Here is a 7,084-nt window from a genome sequence, read left to right as displayed (position 1 = left end):
GGGGCTGGTGTGCTGGGCGAGGTGAGAGCAGCAATATGCCACAGTCCAGCAGGGGAAATCTCAGGGAAATAAAATTTAAACACATCCAGAGACATCAGAGATAAAAGGAAAAAGGGAAAACAACTGCAAAGAAAGGTCTGTGGGTGGTGATGAGAAAAAGATGACAGTGGAAAATGATGTGCATACGGTTCCTGTGCAGAGCCCGTGGCAAGAATTGTCATACTAAAGCCTGCAGAGCAGAAAAGCACATGAAAGAGCCAGCCTGTCAGAGCCACCACTGAGGGGTTGGGGTTATGCCCTGGGGTGACACCGCAAGTAGTGCAAATTGTCAGGGAGAAATGAAGGCGCAGAGGAGCTCGGTCACCTTGCACGGCAGCCGCGTGCAGATCGACCTCCAATTCAATGCCAAATTGGCACCAAGGTGTCAGAGGATTTGGGAGGCCATAGGAACTGCCTCAGTGCTCTGGAGGTGGAGGCAGCACAGCTCCACCAGACTCAGCCTCGCTGAAGCTTCTGTGCCAGCAGGAGCACGGCACCAGCTGCGGGGTGGGAACTGCCACAGCAGCACGGGGAGCAGTGCCAGCAGGGATTTTGGTTAGAGCAGGCAATACTGCTTCAAACAGGCTGGCAGGACAGTGCCATGGCAGGTGACATTCTGGGGCAAGGCACTGGGGCACCCTCACACAGCCCTGGTTCAGGCTTCAGGGAGAGGCAGGAGCAGATTTCAGCTTGGAGAAAGGCAAGAGATGAAAATTTCAGCGACCGTGGCTCCATCCAAGGGACACCTGCTGACTTCCAAAATCAACTGCTTTCCTGCCAAAAGCCGATGCAAATCACCAGATGTCCATTCAGCGACCATTTGGGTTTGTAAAGTGTCTAATAGACATTATTGTCTAAGTGCCTCCTTACCCATTGTGTTCCTCCTGCACATAAAAGTACGACAGATAAGCAAGATCAAGTGATTTCCAATCTGAGATGAACACTGGAAACACAGCAGGATGTGGCATCAAAAAAGGAGCTATGTGCCAGTTTTCAAGGCAGATTTGGAAAAAATCTGAGAAAAACAAACAAACAAACAAAACATACTAAACAAAGAACTGTGAGTGCTCATGCCCACTAGTTTATCAAGACGGCCAGTTTTGATAGAAATGCCCCTGCTTCTCGAGATTTAAGAGAAAAAGATGTCGATCCCAGACAAAGGCACTTTAGGTAGGAGTTCAGCAGGGTGCAGGATGAAAACTGAGCTGATAAAGGACTGGCAGGTGCCAGGCTCACAAACCCTATTCTGCAGAATAAGCCAGGCACAGAGCAGGTCCTGTCACCCCCCAGGACTGGAGCTTCTGGAGCGCAAAATAGCTTCCCAAACAGGCACGAGATGGATGATACAGGCTCAGAGGACAGAGATGAGTCAGAAGAGTTTGGAGAGCTTTCAGAACACAAACCTGGTGCACAAGAGGCATTTAGGAACTTCTGCAAATCCTTCCTAAGGCATTGGAGTAAACATTTTAATATTATACTAATACTTTGGGATCAGGCATGACTTAAATCTTGGACAGCAATGGGGAAAGGTCATGCTGCAACTGGAAAACCAGCTGCAAGGATCTGGAGGTGCCCCAGGCAAAGTTAAATGTGAGATTCGGGACATAAATGCTACAGCCGTTGCTCCCCGTACATCCATGTGTTCTTGTGTGGCCCCAGTGCCACTGCCAGAGCAGGTGCAAAAGAAAGGAAGAAAAAAATAATAATAATGATTAAAAAAGAAAATCACCATAAACAAAACCCCTTTGTGTGCTGGTTATGTAAAACTTTATGCTTCTTTTCCCCAAATCACTTTTTCCTTCCCCCCTCCCCTGCAGCAGACAGGAATTGTTGACATTTGAATGGTTTCCTCTGCGTGTCCCCAGTGATGGGGGGGGGTCTCACTGCCAGGTTTCTTGTCTGTACCCCTTTCAGTGAGGAGCTGCAGCTGGTGGGACACCAGGCAGGAGCTGGGGAGCTACAAGGAGAGCAGCTTTGCTGGGACCTTGGTGTGCCCTGGCACATGCTGGCACCATCCCGTTTGTCTGGAGATGGGACAAGCCAGGGACATGGAGCTCTTGACCCACCAGGAGAGAGAGTCACCCTTCTTTTCTGGCTGCTCTTGGCTTGGACTGGCGCACGCTTCGCTGGGTTAGAAACTGGCTGGATAGCCGGGCCCAAAGAGTCGTGGTGAATGGAGCCAAGTCCAGTTGGAGGCCAGTCACTAGTGGCATCCCCCAGGGCTCAGTGCTGGGGCCGGTCCTCTTTAATATCTTCATTGATGATCTGGACAAGGGCATCGAGTGCACCCTCAGTCAGTTCGCAGATGACACCAAGTTAGGTGCGTGTGTCGATCTGCTTGAGGGTAGGAAAGCTCTGCAGGAGGATCTGGATAGGCTGCACCGATGGGCTGAGGTCAACTGCATGAAGTTCAACAAGGCCAAGTGCCGGGTCCTGCACCTGGGGCGCAATAACCCCAAGCAGAGCTACAGACTGGGAGAGGAATGGTTGGAGAGCTGCCAGGCAGAGAAGGACCTGGGAGTGATGGTGGATAGTCACCTGAATATGAGCCAGCAGTGTGCTCAGGTGGCCAAGAAGGCCAACGGCATCCTGGCTTGTATCAGGAACAGCGTGACCAGCAGGGCTAGGGAGGTGATCGTCCCCCTGTACTCAGCTCTGGTGAGGCCGCACCTCGAGTACTGTGTTCAGTTTTGGGCCCCTCGCTACAAGAAGGACATCGAGGTGCTTGAGCGGGTGCAGAGAAGGGCGACGAAGCTGGTGAGGGGCCTGGAGAACAAGTCCTACGAGGAGCGGCTGAGGGAGCTGGGCTTGTTCAGCCTGGAGAAGAGGAGGCTCAGGGGTGACCTTATCGCTCTCTATAGGTATCTCAAGGGAGGCTGTAGCGAGGTGGGGGTTGGCCTGTTCTCCCACGTGCCTGGTGACAGGACGAGGGGGAATGGGCTTAAGTTGAGCCAGGGGAGTTTTAGGTTAGATGTTAGGAAGAACTTCTTCACTGAAAGGGTTGTGAGGCACTGGAACAGGCTGCCCAGGGAAGTGGTGGAGTCACCATCCCTGGAAGTCTTCAAAAGATGTTTAGATGTAGAGCTTAGGGATATGGTTTAGTGGAGGGCTGTTAGCATTAGGTTGGAGGTTGGACTCGATGACCTTGAGGTCTCTTCCAACCTAGAAAATTCTGTGATTCTGTGATTCTGTGATTCTTGGAGTGCTTGTCACCAGCATACATGGCTTCTGCCAGCTGGGTGCTTGAAAGGATAGTGCTCTAATGCCTTCTGCCCTGTGTTTGCCACTTATTCTCTCTGCTCTCTCTGGTTCCAGAGGGCTGCCTGCCCTGGCACTGCCCAGCACATCATCCAGTGCTGGTGTCCAGGCGGTCTGGCTGGATGCAGAGTGCTCACGAGGGCAGAAGATGCAGAGGTATGGGTACGATCTGGAGGTGTGGGTGTCCTGTGAACAATGACAGCCCCAGTGCTGACCCACGCCTGATGCCATCTCAGCACAAAACCTGTTACATCCCGGCTAGGAAATGGTTTATATCTGGCCTCACCACCCCTTGTCTGCACCATCAGTCACTTCCCAGCTGCTCTCTCCCTCCTCTCTTCTTGGTTTTGCTTCTCCCCTGCCCCAGGGACATGGTGAGCTCCCAGGATGGGGACACCAGCAGTGCAAACATGAGCCCCCATCGCAGCAAGTAGAGATGGGCTGCCTAGTGCAGGGCAGGGCAGGTTTATCTAAGCACATGGAGTTACAGTTAGTGACTCTTGGCTCTTGCTCAGGCTCCTGGCATCAGCCTCAAACACACCTCCCAGCATGCATATTTATGATCCCAATTAACACCAAACAAAAACCCGGCTTGCTCTGAAAATAAATTATTTTTAATCTAAATCGCCCGTTTTACATACTTCACCCACCTCTGCTTAGCAGAACAGCTGGTGTTTACCAGCCTCTCGTTACTCTCCCAAGCAGGAAGATGGCAGGACCAGCCGCCCCTGAGATAAGGTGAGCTCTGCCCCCGACGCTTTGCTCCTCCGCATCCTCAACAAGCCCGAGGGGAAGCAGACTGCTGGAAGCCAGCACCACCCCTCTGCCAAAATATAAGGTTGATGGGGATGGATAAATGATGTAAGATCCATAGACAGCATCTCTGGCTGCAAAACCTGGGCACGGAAGAGCTCTGCACAGCCCTGGTGTGCTCCTAGCAGGGTAGGCTGCTGTGCTGTGGTTGGTTATCTTGGTTAAGGGATGCCCAGGCACAGGTCCTCGGGATGGCTCCTACCCAGTCCCTGGATCCGTGCAGCACATCCTGAAATTCAAACATCTCACCCAAGAAACAAGCACCGTCCCTGCCCCACCGCAGGGCTTTGACAGCACTCAGTGAGGGTTTCTGCCCCTCAGCTAACCCACAGGGCCCTCAGGCAGGGTGTGGGATGAGGCTGTGTGGTGCAGCTGGAATACGAAGGTCTGTCCAGCACGGACCAGGAAGATTTGCAGCACTGTACAATGAAAGATGTCAGCTCATAGCAATTATTACTGCTGGGTGTTGTGTTTCTGCAGGAAAGAGTAGTTTCTGTGTAAACCCAAATAAATCCAGCTATCTCGACACTTCTGTCCGTATCTATACGTGCAGTTATCAGCGCTTCCTTTTTTATAACGCCCTGGAGGCTAACACCAGAGCTAAGATGATCCAGGAATTATTCTCGTCGTAGTACTTCCACTATCCAAGAATGAACATATGTTAGAGAAATCCAGTCCTTCTTTACTCCAGACCTTAATTTCCCCTCGGGGCATTGGCCAAAAATGGGGTCAGGGTGCCAGCTTCATTTCTTTACGCAGGCTTGCATCAGAGCTGGTCGTGCTGGTGCCTGGAGGATCACACTGGCGGAAGATCAGAGCCAGGGGATGGCCCCAGGCACGTACGAGCTCTGGCACCAAAGCGAGGAGGTTCCTCCAGCAGCACCCTTCGCCCTCTGAACGTGCTGGAAGGGAAGGTGCAGCTTTCTGTGGCAGTGTGGAGGTGCATGCTGCCACACGTGGGGCCACTGGTGCTATTTCCAGCTCTGCTGGCCAGGGACTGGGGGCAGGAAAAGTGCCGGGACTGGGCATGGAGCAGGCAGTCACATGGAGCTCAGAAATGAGTCACAAGCCACAGCACGGCGACAACACCTGGGATACGAGGAGACCTGATCCATCCATTCCCTTTCCCCTATTTTTTCCTCTGCTCGGAGTGGCATTTGCACTGGTGAAGCAGGCTGGGCACTGGTGGCAGGGCCTGTAGGATAAATATCTCCTGTCTCGCTACCGTCCTTCTCTTCTGACCTCCTCGTTGGTAAAGCAATGCCACAGCTCTGCACCCTGCAGCACTTTGGGGTGCACACCCCCTGCGTGGTCTCTGTGCCTCCTACACATACACGACAGCTCCATGGTGAGCCCAAGAGGCAGACAGCTCCCAGCCCTGTGCCCAAGGAATGATAGATGGAAATGTGGAAGGTGATAACCCCCAGCCAGGCTGCCCGGGGGCTTGTGCCATCACTCAGGGACCTCTTCCAGCATGAAGACCCCAAAAGACCTTCTTTTCCTTGCCCAGAAAGAATGGGACAAGGAGAAATCTCCTCCCCAGCTGCAGGAACGCTGGGTCCTCACCCACCCTTGGGCACGCACCAAGTTTCACTTTACTTTCAAGTGTTATTATGGTGTTTAATCAGCCCTGGCCACCCTGACCTCTCATCCTGATAGGAAAACAGCCCGGCTTTGTCAGAGAGAGCTCGTGGATGAGAAGGAAAAGGATGTTTTATGGGATGTTCTCAAAGAGTGAGCCTCCTCATTTTTATTTTTTCCCCCAGGCAGCACAAAGTCATTTGCTGTGATTTAGAAAACACATGTCTGGTTAAAAACTATGGGCCAGACCTACAGTCCTGCAGATCAGGATCTCAGCTGATTTAGACCAGCTGAAATTCTGACTTGCTGTGTTTAAACAAAGACCATTATTTCTCACTGGTGCTAGGCGGAAAGGCCTCAGGTTTTGGCTCTGGAAGGGATATTTTAGGGAGAATGCTCTCTGCATGATTCATCCTCCACGGGGCTTTGCTTTGACAAGAACCACAAGAGCCACTGGCCACCCATGTGGGTCTGCAGGGATGCTGGGTCTGCACCCACCTGGGTGCTTGACCTCATGGTGGCCCCAGGTGTCATTTTGGGGCCCCCAAGGACACAGCTGAGGACGGGATGTGCACACAGAAGGGCTGGTGCAGCTGCACAGATCCTGGCCTCTGTTGGGAGAGCGCACGGCACCTGAGCTGAGTGCAGAGCGGGCTGCCCATGGGGCCAGCCAGAGGATTTTCCTGGACCAGTTCCCCCAAAAGCTCACTGGATGTCAAACGGGACAGAGATTTGCCTCCTCCCAACACAGGGCTGAGGTTGCCCCGATGGCATCGCAGGAATGCTTGGTAAACAAGCATTAAACTATTCGCTGCCCTGGTGATGGATGGCTCACAGGGGTCAGAAGGGGAAAACGAAGTGGGCACTTGCAGCGGGGGCGAGGAAACCCACGCTGTGCGTTTGGCACTTCCAAGGGGCGCAGCATGGAAGGGAGACGAAGGGACTTGTAGCAGGGTCTCCCCGTGGAGCCCCAGCTGGCTGGCACAGCCTTTCGAGCCCGGGGGAGCGCTCCCCCCTGGCTCAGCACCCGCAGCAGGGCTGGGGCCGAGCGGGACGAGGAGCGGCTCCGCCGCCCGCAACCGCGGGGCTCTGGTGCGCCCTGGCGGTGAGCGGGGCTGCAGCTCGGTGCCCAACAGGACCCGGCTCCTGCGGAGCTGTGGGGTCACAGAGCAGAGCACACAGCACAGAGAACAGGTAGGAATAAATAGAGTTGCTATTCGAGTTAAAACACGCTCGGGTCGGAGGTGTCCCGTCGCCGGTTGAGCTGTCCGGTGGGGTCTGGGTGGGGACGGGTGGCACCCTGTCCCTGTCCCCATCCCTGTACCTGTCCCCCCCCCCCCGTCCATGTCCCTGTCCTCATCCCCATCCCGCACAGCCACACTCCTGGAGTGCT

This window comes from Netta rufina (assembly GCF_964035555.1).
Source record: "Netta rufina genome assembly, chromosome: 14".
Lineage (NCBI taxonomy): Eukaryota > Metazoa > Chordata > Aves > Anseriformes > Anatidae > Netta > Netta rufina.
This window is presented reverse-complemented; position numbering follows the sequence as displayed.